Source organism: Clinocottus analis, unplaced genomic scaffold (genome assembly GCF_023055335.1).
Source record: "Clinocottus analis isolate CAN_PGR_092001 unplaced genomic scaffold, fCliAna1.0.p SCAF_16, whole genome shotgun sequence".
Lineage (NCBI taxonomy): Eukaryota > Metazoa > Chordata > Actinopteri > Perciformes > Cottidae > Clinocottus > Clinocottus analis.
In genome coordinates this window covers 17,306,742-17,319,391 of record NW_027175887.1, presented here as the reverse complement: position 1 = coordinate 17,319,391, position 12,650 = coordinate 17,306,742, and the positions used below count along the sequence as shown (strand labels likewise).

General features: G+C 49.7%; 1 long non-coding RNA gene across 1 annotated transcript in view; it reads right to left on the bottom strand.

The window, feature by feature from the left end:
- The window catches only part of LOC137786177 (uncharacterized), a 226,390-nt gene that overhangs the window by 155,036 nt on the left and 58,704 nt on the right, over nt 1-12,650 (bottom strand). The window lies entirely within an intron of this gene.

Below are 12,650 nucleotides of genomic sequence, written 5' to 3'. Positions count from 1 at the left end.
CTCAAATTCTTCCCCTGTTGGTTCCTTTTCAAGACTTGTGTAGAAATATATAGTTTCATTATTCTTCTCGTTTCAAAACGTTCCTCAAAATGGAGGAAATGGTGCATGTACTGTCTATCCTGAGGATTCACAGCAGCAGGGTGCATTCTGGGGGATTGAGTCAAGATCAACTACGTGTCTTCACGTCAACGTGGCTCATCGATTGTGTTTGAGTCAGAGAAAGAGACGACTCTGCCGCCGTGGAGCGCTGCCTCATGACGGGATGTGATCTGAGTTCAGAGTGCTGCTGCTCACCTTCATAAAAGCATATAAAATGTTTTTAAAAAGCCCTTTCCTGTCCAACACGGCTGGAAGAAATAAGACGGAGGTGGAAAGGTGAGCTCATAATCCATAACAGCTAGCTAAGCGCCGCCACGCCGCCGCCGGAGCTTTACGAAGAGCGAAACCAGCCAAAAAAAGTCCATGAAGGTTGTTTCTGTGAAGAGAAAAATAAATAATAATAATAAAGCGCTGAGCTCACACACACCTGCTGTTTGTATTCATTTCACACGGATGTGTAGCGGCCGCGGCGCATCGCTAACGGCTAACGGCCAACGAGAGCCGCTTTGTCACTTTTTTTTTTTTAAACATTTTTTATAAATAAACACATCCGGCGCGAGCGATTCCCGAGTAAAGATTAGATTATTTAAATTGTCAGTAATGAGGCACCGGGGACGGCATCTGTGATCCGCAGAGGTCGACCCAGAACGTTCTGCCGCGCCGCCGAACAAAAACGCATCCCGAGTGCGATTAACACGAGCAGGTACACACAAAGAGACAAGCCAGGGCCGAGAGGGCACGGCGCTGCTTGTAGAGGTCACACACACACACACACACACACACACACACACACACACACACACACACACACACACACGCTGACAAGCAGGAAAATATGAGGACTTCTGAAACGCTGTAAAAATGCATGAAGAAACGGATGTAAGGGTCATTTTACTGAGCGGCGCCATTAACATCGCTGCCCTTGTCTGAACTGCAGCTCAGATCACACACACACACACACACACACACACACACACATATAAAACATGTATGCTCACACACACGCAGCAGCGCTCGGCCCAGAGGTCGGCGTGTTCAGATGACTTCCTTTCACCTTGACGGGCGAATAATGAACATTTTTTTCATTTTGAGCTTCACTCACAGTCAGTCAGTTATTTTCTCTTTGAACCTTCTTTGAAATCTTATTTTCCGACATTTCCCTCGGTGGTTTCACCAGGATGATCTTCCCAGGACACGTTTGCCCCTTTTAAAAGAAACAGGGAGATATTTCTGTTGATTTTTATTTTACTTCCCAAAGTGCTCATCTCCATATGTTTAACACTAACGGAGCGGCGCGCAGCACAAACAATATGCTAACAATATGCTAATGGGCTCTCTCATGGCATCATATCACATCCAGGTCATTAGTTACGCTAAGAAGAGGAGCGCTGCCCTTTGAAGGAATGTGACAGAATATGTGACAGATGAGCTTCAAGTTTATGAACGCAGGTGGTGAATAATAATAATTCATTAAAGTAAGAGGAGTTGGAAGCCGGTACAGATAGAAATAAATGATTTTTAGGGGAATCTGTCGGCCGTTAGCTCTACATAAGGTGCGCTAATCGCATGTAGCATCAAGCTAGCGGGATAAAATGTTAAATATTCATGGTTGAATTGTGTTTTAAGCATGTCATATTTACCTGACAGTAAATTTGGTGGTTTTAGCAAAATCTGTCGGTCGTTAGCTTTACATAAAGTGAGCTAATTGCGTGTAGCATCAAGCTAGCGGGTTGAAAATTCCTATTTTCAACAACTTGGGACACTTTTTCGAGACATGTCGATCTTACTTCATGGTTATGTTAATATTCATGTTTAAATTGTGTTTTAAACATGTCAGGTTGACTTGTGTGTCCTCTCGTGAGCTCAGGATTTGCCGTTTAATTTTGCAACCTGACGTCAACGAGCCTGATATTGACTCACGGGGGAGATATGAAGACAACACACGGAGGAGCATGTGGCCGACTCGCGCTCAAGAACCAGAGATTAACAAGGAAAAAAAAGAGCCACAACAGGAAGTCGTTAATTATCCTTTAAACCCCCAAAATCCTGACGTTTGGGTACTCACCCCGAGAAGGAGCCGAGCACCGAAACGTAACAACCGTAAAACGCTACCTCGCCAAAAACCTTCTGTCCAAAAAATAAAAAAAAAAACATGTAGATTTACGACACACACACACACACACACACACACACACACACACACACACACACACACAGGGTTTGCGTTCCAGAAGACAGCTGGTGTGAGCCGGGTGTGCTCTGGCTGCTGGAAGGAGCAGACTCAGGTGACATCTGCGCCTCCTGTTGCAAGCGCAATGGCGGAAAACACTAAAAGTGAATTACGGCATTAATGACGGCGCTCTGCAAGCTGTCGTTCCGTATTACGCGTCCATTATTCCCCGCATGGGCACTCGGAGGCACCGGGGGGGAAGGAGAAAGGGGGGAGGAGGAGGGGGGGAGGGTGCAAAGAGAGAAGAAGACCTCCACCTCCCACCTCCACCTCGCTGGGAGCCGGCTTGTCGGTTTATGGAGTCACACCTCGACATCTCTGACTGGATGACTGATTCTCTCTCTCTCTTTCTTTCCATCTTTTCAAGCGAGCAACCTCCCACCCCTGACCCCCTCCTCCCTCTTTCCTCCTCCATCTCCCCCCTCCTCCCCCCCTCTCTGCTGCTGTACCAGCGTTTGTTTGATCTGGCCCTCTCTCCGCTGAGTGAAATCAATCTGTGAGCGATGTCATGTGTGAGCAGGAGCGATCGGCCTGCAGGAGGACGACATGGAGCGGGGAACCCGGCGCCCTCGGAGGAGGAGGAGGGGACGCGAACACACGGCGTCACGCACACGTCTCCGAGCTGTCACCCCGCCCGTCCCCAGACTTTCAATAACTTTCAAACCCCCCCCCCCCCCCCCCTCCCCCTCCACCGGAAAAACCTGCAGAATAAAGGCAGAGTCGATCACTCATCGCTGCCGCCGCTCCGCTCGCCTCTTCAGGGAAATAACAGCCGAAGGAGAAAAACAAAGTCAGGATCCCGTCCTCTTCCCATGCATCCCCTCATGGGGAGGAGGAGAGAGGAGGAGAAGGGGGGGGGGGCTTTCATCCTCCAGGATAACGCACAACACATAACAAAAGAAAGAGGTTCATTTAAGATGCTGTGACATGAAGCACGGCGGCGTGAAGCGAGGGGGAGGATCAACCTGAAGGTGGAATTTAAGAAGAAAAAATGCGAGATGAGAATGAAGAAGAATGAGGACGCTGACACACACACACACACACACACACACACACGCACACACACAAAGCTTTCCATAGGAGCCTGTGTATCTGTATATGTATGAATTTGTCTGTTCGTATGTATGTGCGTCTGTGTGTCTGCATGTGTGTGTGTGTGTGTGTGTGTGTGGATCAAGCGGCCAGGACACACACCCCTCGCTGTTCTTCTGTGGTTTCTTCCTTCTGGTTTCAGCGTCTTCACTTCAAGTGTTTCACAATCAGCTGATCTTATCGCCTCATTAGCATATTAAAAGGAAGATACACTCCAACACAACAATAATATTAATTCTCCCTCTCGCTCGTTATCGGGCGACAGACACTGAGATCTGGGAGTAAAGGTGGATAAATACCCGCACACCTTCAGCGAGTAAACAACAACAACAACGTGTGCAGATCGTTGTGATCAGAAACGTCTCAGCAGGAAGATGAACCGCTCGCTCGCCTGTGAACAACTTCTGTTCACAAGGCGTCAACAACGCAGAGGCCGCTTCTTTACTTCTGATCTCATTATGAGATCAGAAGTATGTTGTGCGTCTGAGCAGAAACACACACTTTGTTACAGCCGCTGACTCACAACGCTTCACTCTGTTCATTTAGATGTGAAAAGGTATTTTATTTAAGGGCAAGTTGTTGTAGTTTGGTGTGTGTGTGTCTGTGTGTGCATGTATTTTTCTCTGTGTGTCTGTCTGTGTGTGTGTCTGTCTATGTGTGTTTGTATGTGTGTGTGTGTGTGTTCGTGTCTGTCTCTGTATGATGCTATGCTATATTTACGTCGCTCCCAGCCCTCACCATGAATAAGTAGCATTAGCGTGCTACGTCGTAGCATCCAGGTTAATAGCAGGTTGCTGACATTGAAAGTCTCCATCAGTGCTGATGTTTTTCCTGCAGTGAAACCGAAGCTTTCAGCCTTCGAGCCGCTGCTTCTCATCACCGGGCCGCTGCTACCGGTTAGCGCCGTCCTCCATTATGGAGCAGCCGAGCGCCGCGTGCGGACGTGAAGGAGACTGAATGTCACCACATTCATAAAAAGGTTTTTTATTTTTCATCTGTTGTGTTCACAGTGCGGGAAAAAGTGTAGAAATCAGTCAGTTATTAATCCACACGGCCCGCCCGGCCGATACGCAGCGGCCATTTTTTGTCATTTCTTTTTTAAATTATACTCTGAAGCATCGCGACGCCTTCGAGTGCTCACATCTCTGCCGTCCGACTGAAAGCTGCGCAACATCTCGTGCTCTTAATCGTCTCGCCGTCTCGTCTGGACGGCCGGCGCCGCGCTTCCCCTTTAATTCCCGCCGGCTGTCGACAGGACCGGCGCGCTGATTAGCATGCGCGCCCAGGTAGCAGCCCGACCCCGCTGCCCGCCGGGCCCGCGCGCCATTATCCCCGCTACTCGGCACATCTGTCGAGGCCGCCGCCGTCGCTAACCGCGGCCGCCGCGGCCCCCTCGCTCTTTAATTAGCTCTGCAACTTTTCTCTCCGCTGCCGGGTGGAAAACAAGAGAGGAATGTGTGGAGAGAGAACGAGGGGCGAGAGAAGAGACGCTGAAGCCTGGAGATGAAATGATGTGAGAGTGTGTTTGGCGGCGGACGAGGTCACACATGAACGCGCCTCCACAGCGAGGACACGCCCCTCCACCCAGAGGACACGCCCCCTTTTTTTTTAAAATTGTAGGTTTTTTTCAAGCATCCGTTCATAGACGACTTCAAAGACGGTCCCCGCTTCGTATTCCCCCGTCCGGTGACGACAGGTGCGCCGCGGCTAATGCTAATCCGCTACTCCGGCGCTGATGCGTTTCGTCAGCTAGCTCGAAAGGAGGAAAAAGAAGAAGTTGGCGAAGAGAGAGAAGAGAAGAGAAGAGAAGAGAGGCATCCAATTAATAGGAACCGTCTCCAGAAGTCAATAAGGTTTTAGTTCCACTTGAGCGTGTCTAAATGTGCCGAGTCAGGCTAATTATAATCCCGTGGAGTATTTATACTATTTACGCTGCGGCCCGGCCGTTACCACCGGCTCTAATCCTGCGACCCGGGCTTCCTGCACGTGTTGATGAGCCGCCCGCCTCCTCTTCCTCCTCCTCACATTTCCCAGAGGCTCCGGCGACAACCCCGTGAACAATATCACAATCAGCGCCGCCATCGGCAGTGAGCGAAAAAGAGTTTCCGCGCGACAAAAAAAGAAGAACAATGAGCTATTCTAGCCGTTGGCGAGGCGTACGCGGCGGCGGCTTCATTAGAGCGTCCCACCGCGAGCACGAGCCGCCTCCCGGCGCTAGAAAACACTAATCTATGATGCGGCTCGCCCTCCATCCTCTCTCTCTTTCTCTCTCTCTTTCCATCCAGCAATTATGCCCCCCACCACCGAAAGCCATCAAAACAGTAATTTCACTTTTCTACAGGCGGGCGGGGCGAGAATCCCCCCGAATCATCGGCTTAGCGCCGCGGCCGCTACACGGTGAGCACGAGACGGGAAACAACGGCGCCGAGAGATCACGGCACTTCATTTTCATACCGACGCAGAAAGACAGAAGGAGGAGGAAGTCTCGGTCGCTGAGCTGCGAGGCTGCGAGGACGAACCCAGGAACAAGAGAGAGAGAGAGAGAGAGAGAGAGAGAGAGAGAGGAGGATGTGACGGCGGTGGAAAGTCCCACGGCCTCCGAAGGGGCCCTGGAGCCGAGGTCAGTGACTGGAACTCAAACTCAAGACTTTTATTCCTGCTCGTGTCCGGGGAACCCGGGAGGATTGAGCGGTGTGGCGGGTCGGTGCCGCTCAGAGAGAGAGAGAGAGAGAGAGAGAGAGAGAGAGAGAGAGAGAGAGAGAGCTGCACTGAAGAGGATGAGGCAGTGAAGTGACAGGTCCAGGAGGAGGAAGAGGAGGAGGAAGAGGAGGAAGCTGGAGCAAACTAGCAGGTCTGAGATCGGTCCGCGGTTCTCTTCGTCCTGAAGACGAGTTCTTCACTCTTCTAAAAAACACAACATGTGCATCAAATCCTTTTCTTTACTTTCTATATGAAGCTTTTTTTTTAAACCCTGCAGAGATACCAAAATAAAAAAGCTTCCTGCAACCATGAGAGCCAGTTATCGTGCTCGCTCTTGTCCGAGTTATTCCCAGAACTCTGAGTCCAAACTGAAGCCGATATTGACATTGATCTCCTACCGGACGGTTACCGCCAGTGAATCGCTGCGACCACCAGAGCTGCTGATCGGACAGACGCGGAGATGCACACACACGACCGAGCGCATGATCTCCTGGAGAGAGGCGGCGACAGATACACAGGTTTCCTTTCCACAAAAACTTTTTTTAAAAGTCTGAGTAGATCGACGATCATTTTACGAGTGTTAAACGACGATTTACCTCGTTTTTATTTATCTTTTTTAGCCCATAACGAGTCATCATCTTCATCACTTCTACTGTCATCACAGCGAGATGAATTCATATTTAAAAATACTTTAACGCATCCTCTTGATCGTCAGGTGTGAATAACGACGTAGACGCGAGGGCGTCGTACCCGCAGCCGCTCGTTTCCTGCAGCTCGTATTAAACTGTAACGCGGCCGTTTGAGTGTTTTAGCTCGTTTCCTGCTAATGATGTACACTTTACATCACAAATTAAAGCGGAAAAAAACATTTGCAATGATTCATCCAAGCGTGCTCTTCCCCCCTCCAGCGTCCTGTCCACCCACTGGTTTTCATTCCCATCTGCATACATCAGATCATCTATTAGAAACGAGCTGTGCAATCATCGCGCTCAACGCCGCCGCGTTCACGGCCGTCGTCGTCGCCGGAGCTTTTTTTAAATCAATCTGCACGTGTTCACCAGGCGATTATATGCAATCAGGCTAATTGCTTATTGACTCACGCTGCATTGAGTTGGCGGTGTAAAGCGGCACGTGAGGGATGAAACGCAGGGATGAAAATGCACAAAATGCACACGAATAAAATGTTCGGAAAGCTGCAAAAGTTCAAAGTACAACTGGAACTTCTGACTCTCGTCCACGTTTCTCCATTTTCATGAGCGAGCCATCGTTCCTGTGTCTTTACCTCCGCACACACACTATCGCTCACTCCATCTCTCTTCCTCTTTTTCTCATTGGGAATGGAGGGAGGTGGGGGGAGGTGGAGGTGGAGGGGTGGAGGGGGATCTGCTGGAATGATCGTGTTAGGGGGTTCACAGAAGACTGACTGTTTATTATTGTCCTCGGCCCACTTAACTCTGACAGTAACAGAATGAGATGGGGAGAGAAGCGAGCGCCATTAATCACGGTGTCGGGGAGGCCGAGCCCGAGACGCGGCCATATCGCATGTGCAGAGGAGGGAGGGAGGAGGGAGGAGGAGAGGAAGGGAGGAGGGAGGAGGAAGGAGCCATTTTTCAGGCCAGCTGGAGCCGCCGTGCAGCCTCCGAGTCCAGGATGCTGGCGGTTGAAGAGGAGGAGGAGGGAGGGGGCACTCCATCTTCTTCAAACGTGTCGGACAGACTGCACCTGCAGCCGCCTCCCGGACGACCTGAACACGGATCAGTGCTATTTAAAAACATGCAGAAGAAGAAGAAAAAGTTTCGTTATCGGAGTTGGAACGAGGAAACATCCTGATAGGAGCGAGGAAACATCCTGATAGGAACGAGGAAACATCCTGATAGGAATGAGGAAACATCCTGATAGGAACGAGGAAACATCCTGATAGGAACGAGGAAACATCCTGATAGGAACGAGGAAACATCCGGAAACATCCTGATAGGAATGAGGAAATATCCAGATAGGAATGAGGAAACATCCTGATAGGAATGAGGAAACATCCGAGTTGGAACGAGGAAACATCCGAGTTGGAACGAGGAAACATCCTGATAGGAATGAGGAAACATCCTCATGTGAATGAGGAAACATTCAAGTTTGAATGAGGAAACATTTTCAAAAGGAATGAGGAAACATCCTCATCTCATTGGAGTGAGGCCCGTGCCTCCCGCTACCGAAACGACCTGAACACAGATCAGTGCTTATTAAAAACGTGCAGAAGAAGAAGAAGAAGAAGAAGAAGAAGAAGAAGAAGAAGGGCCTGAAGCGTCCCTGAAGGAGGAAAGTCCTGAACCCTCCCGATCAGATCCACTGGATCAAAGTTTGCATCCTGAACTCGTAGAGTTTCAGAAAGTCTCATCATCAGCATCCGAGTCTCATCGCCCTCCCAAAAAAAAAAAAAAAAAAAAAAAAAAAGTGCATCAGCCGTCTCGTCTGTCAGCCGTCAGTCTGAGAGACGACCCGCCGTGCGGGGACGGCGACCAGGAAGCTTCTGGCGCCTCGGCTGATTGACAGCTGTGTCTCTTAAGTCCCTCCCCCCCTCCACAGCAACACCAGTCGCACACCTTCCTCCCCCCCCCCCCCCCCCCCCTCCTCCTCCTCCCCCGCTATCAGTGACACCCAGATGTGCCACAGCAGCTGTCTCCCAGATTATTCCTCCCGCGTCTTCCCGAAGCCGCCGCCGCCGTCGACAGCCGTCTAAATATTTAATCGAGCCAGAAGGCGCCGTCCGCTTTCGCCGGGTTGAAAAAATAAAATAAAATAAAAGATTCCTCCGGTGTCGCCGGCTGCGAAGGGAGAGAAGGTGAGAGAAAGGAGAAGAGAGAGATGGATAAATAAAGGTGAGAGGCTGGCAGGGAGAGAGAGGAGGAGGAGGAGGAGGAGGGGGGGGGGGGGGGTCACACCTGGGCCTCGCTGAGTTACAGGTAAAAACCAGAGATGACAGCATGTGCCACCGATTGTTTGGACAAATGGCGGCGCTGCAGGAACGGATGACAGGCTCGCTTCTTTTTTTTTTTTTTGGAAATACCCCCGGAGGACAACCGGCTGACATCAAATGTCTAACAAGCCCGACACGACCGTTCTGATTTCCTGGCGTTCCTCAGGGGAGCGACGCGGGGCCTCCTTGAATGTGACATTGCGGGCCATGATGCAAAAATTACATTGTGTGTATATGCATGTGTGTAGGTGTGTGTATGCGTGTGTGTGTGTGTGTGCATGTGTGTAGGTGTGTGCTTCACTTTGCTTTCTCGCTGCGCGTTCATCTGAGTGTGTCATCACTGACAGCTGATCAGAATACACACAGCGCCCGAGGTACTTTCTGTAATTTTGACTTTTTATTTTTTTCTCCTCTTTCCTCTCCAGCCTTGGCTCATTCCCAAGCAACAGATTGCTGCTGTCGCTGGAGTTGCGCCTCACAGATGGAGCAGCATCACTTCCTGAGGAGGCTGACAGGATCAATCCAGGAGCTCATTCGCTCGCAGTCAATTAAGCCGTGTTAGTTTTGACAGCAGCCGCGGGCGAAGGAACAGCCGTCACCGTCTGGGACGAGAAATATTGTGACCAAAACACACGGAGGGGAGGAAAAAAAACAGAAGAAGAAGAAAAATGCAGTAGTTTACTGAAGGGGAAGAGGAGGGGGAGGAGGAAGAGGAGGAGCTCGAGTACAGACCGGACGAGAGCGGTGGCCTGGACCTGAACTACAGTCCAAGAGCTGAATGAGGAAACAGCCTCAGAGGAAGGAGGAAACATCCTCAAAGGAAGGAGGAAACAGCCTCAAAGGAAGGAGGAAACATCCTCATAAGAATGGAGGAAACATCCTCATTAACAGGAGGGAACATCCTCAAAAGGAAGAAGGAAACATCCTCAATGATTGCAGGAAACATCCTCAAAGGAATGAGGAGACATCCTCATCCCTTCCTCTATGAGGAAACAGAGCAGGTGATTCCAGGTGACGACTAATTGTGACCTTGATGGATTTCGATGGCGTTCTGTGTGTGTGTGTGTGTGTGTGTGTGTGTGTGTGTGTGTGTGTGTGTGTGTGTGTGTGTGTGTGTCATATATAGGTCATCCGAGTCGCTTTCACGGGGGGAAAAAAAACGCCCCAGAAATGACTTCTGAAGTAAATAATACAATACAAGAAAAAAAAAAATGAAACAACCGAGAAGCCCCCCCCCCCCCCTCTCTCTTACCGCCTCCCTCCCTCCCTCCTTCTCTCCCCCCCGAGAGAAGAGGTCTTTGAGCCGATCGGAGGGAGAGAAGCCCTTTGATTAGGACATGGAGGTAGGTAGCTGTGGGCGATGGACTGAAAACACTTGGCATCTGCTTGCAAGTCTCCACACACCCGAGGTGAGGGACACACACACACACACACACACACACACACACACACACACACACACACAGCTCCCTGGCTGAGCCGGGCTTTACCCTGGGCATCATTACAGACACGACACACTCCTCCTTTGAAGGGTTATCAAGGCTCCTCATTAAAGATGTCCCCGGCTTTCTTAGTGATGTGGGGCTCCACAGGGCGCGATACTCCGCCTTTAATTAGTTTGCAAACTCATTAGTGTGCGCCGGGGCAATTAAATGTCCTTCCTTCGGAATAGTTTACAACAGGACAAAGGGATCCCGGGGGGGGGGGGGGGGCCCGCAGCCGAGACGCCGGGCCCCTCCGAGCGGGGGCCGCTATTAAGGTCGCACCGCCTCGACCGGAGTCACCGCTTCAGCTATGTTCAGGATGCAAACAGGAAGTGCCCCCCCCCCCCTCTACTCTTCATCATTAAGGTGCATTTAGCACCTCGAGGAGGAGGAGCCTGGACCCTCAGGGGCCACGGATTGTAAATAATAATGAATGTATTCTTTTATGTGAGATTTTAATGTACATAATACCTGAACTACCACCTGGAGGACAACAGGCGTGAAGCTCACATCTCGTTATGATCTCAGGCTGTGAGATTTCATCATTTTATTCATGTTGTGAAGTTTTTTTTCAGTGTTTCTTTGCTGCAGAAGCACATTTATTTCCACGTTTTCAAATCCAAAATTTGGTTTTAGACATTTATTTACGTGTATCCATGATTTTATTCATATATTTCATCTTCATGTAAGAGCTGAGATTGTTCTGCGATGTTTGCTGTAACGCATGAGGATGCGTCTCATGTGGACGTGACTTTAAAAAGATTTCAGACCTCGGCCCAAAACATACTTAATAACATACACACATATATTAATATGCTTGTGTTTATGGCTGCTGGAGCTCATCACATGATACAAACACAAAACAAATAAAGAGGAAAGAGGAACACACACAGTGTCAGGCCGGACTACAACGAGGACTCAGACGCAGACGAAGTACAAAAATAAATAAATAAATAAATCACTCTTATGGAGGTAAAAACAACTATAAAGTATTTTTAAAAACTCTTTTACGAAGCAAAACCAGATCAAAGTACAAGAAAGAAACTTTTTACGAGGCAAATCACTTACGGGCCAACGCTGAGGCCTGAAGCTTGAAGTGTGAGGCTGAAGCTTGAAGCGTGAAGCGTGAAGCTTGAAGCGTGAGGTTAAGGCTGAAGCTTGAAGCGTGAGGTTGAGGCTGAAGCTTGAAGTGTGAGGCTGAAGCTTGAAGCGTGAAGCTTGAAGCGTGAGGTTAAGGCTGAAGCTTGAAGTGTGAGGTTGAGGCTGAAGCTTGAAGTGTGAGGCTGAAGCTTGAAGCGTGGAGCGTGGAGCTTGAAGCGTGAGGTTAAGGCTGAAGCTTGAAGCGTGAGGTTGAGGCTGAAGCTTGAAGTGTGAGGCTGAAGCTTGAAGCGTGAAGCTTGAAGCGTGAGGTTAAGGCTGAAGCTTGAAGTGTGAGGTTGAGGCTGAGGCGTGACCTTAAAGCTTGAAGCGTGAGGCTGAAGCTTGACACTTGAAGCGTGAGGCTTGAAGCTTGAAGCGTGAGGCTGAAGCTTGAAGCGTGAGGCTGAAGCTTGAAGCGTGAGGCTGAAGCTTGAAGCGTGAGGCTTGAAGCTTGAAGCGTGAGGCTGAAGCTTGACACTTGAAGCGTGAGGCTTGAAGCTTGAAGCGTGAGGCTGAAGCTTGACACTTGAAGCTTGAAGCGTGAGGCTTAAAGCTTGAAGCGTGAGGCTGAAGCTTGACACTTGAAGCTTGAAGCGTGAGGCTTGAAGCTTGAAGCTTGAAGCGTGAGGCTGAAGCTGTGAGACTCACATGAGACGAGACACGTTGTCACAAGACAAAGGGAAGACTCTCGGCACATGAGGGTGATGACAGGTGGAAACAATCAGGGAGCCAATCAGACCAGTGACACGTGAGGAAGAGGAAGTGACCTGATACAAGAGGGAGTTTCAAAATAAAACAGGAAATGACAAGACAATAACCCCACGCAAGACAACGCTCACCGCGGTGTGACACAGGAATAAAGACAAATATAAAAAGCACGAGGTTACCTTCCACCACGAGATATTAGGAAACGTCTTGCAAATATTATTCTATAAAC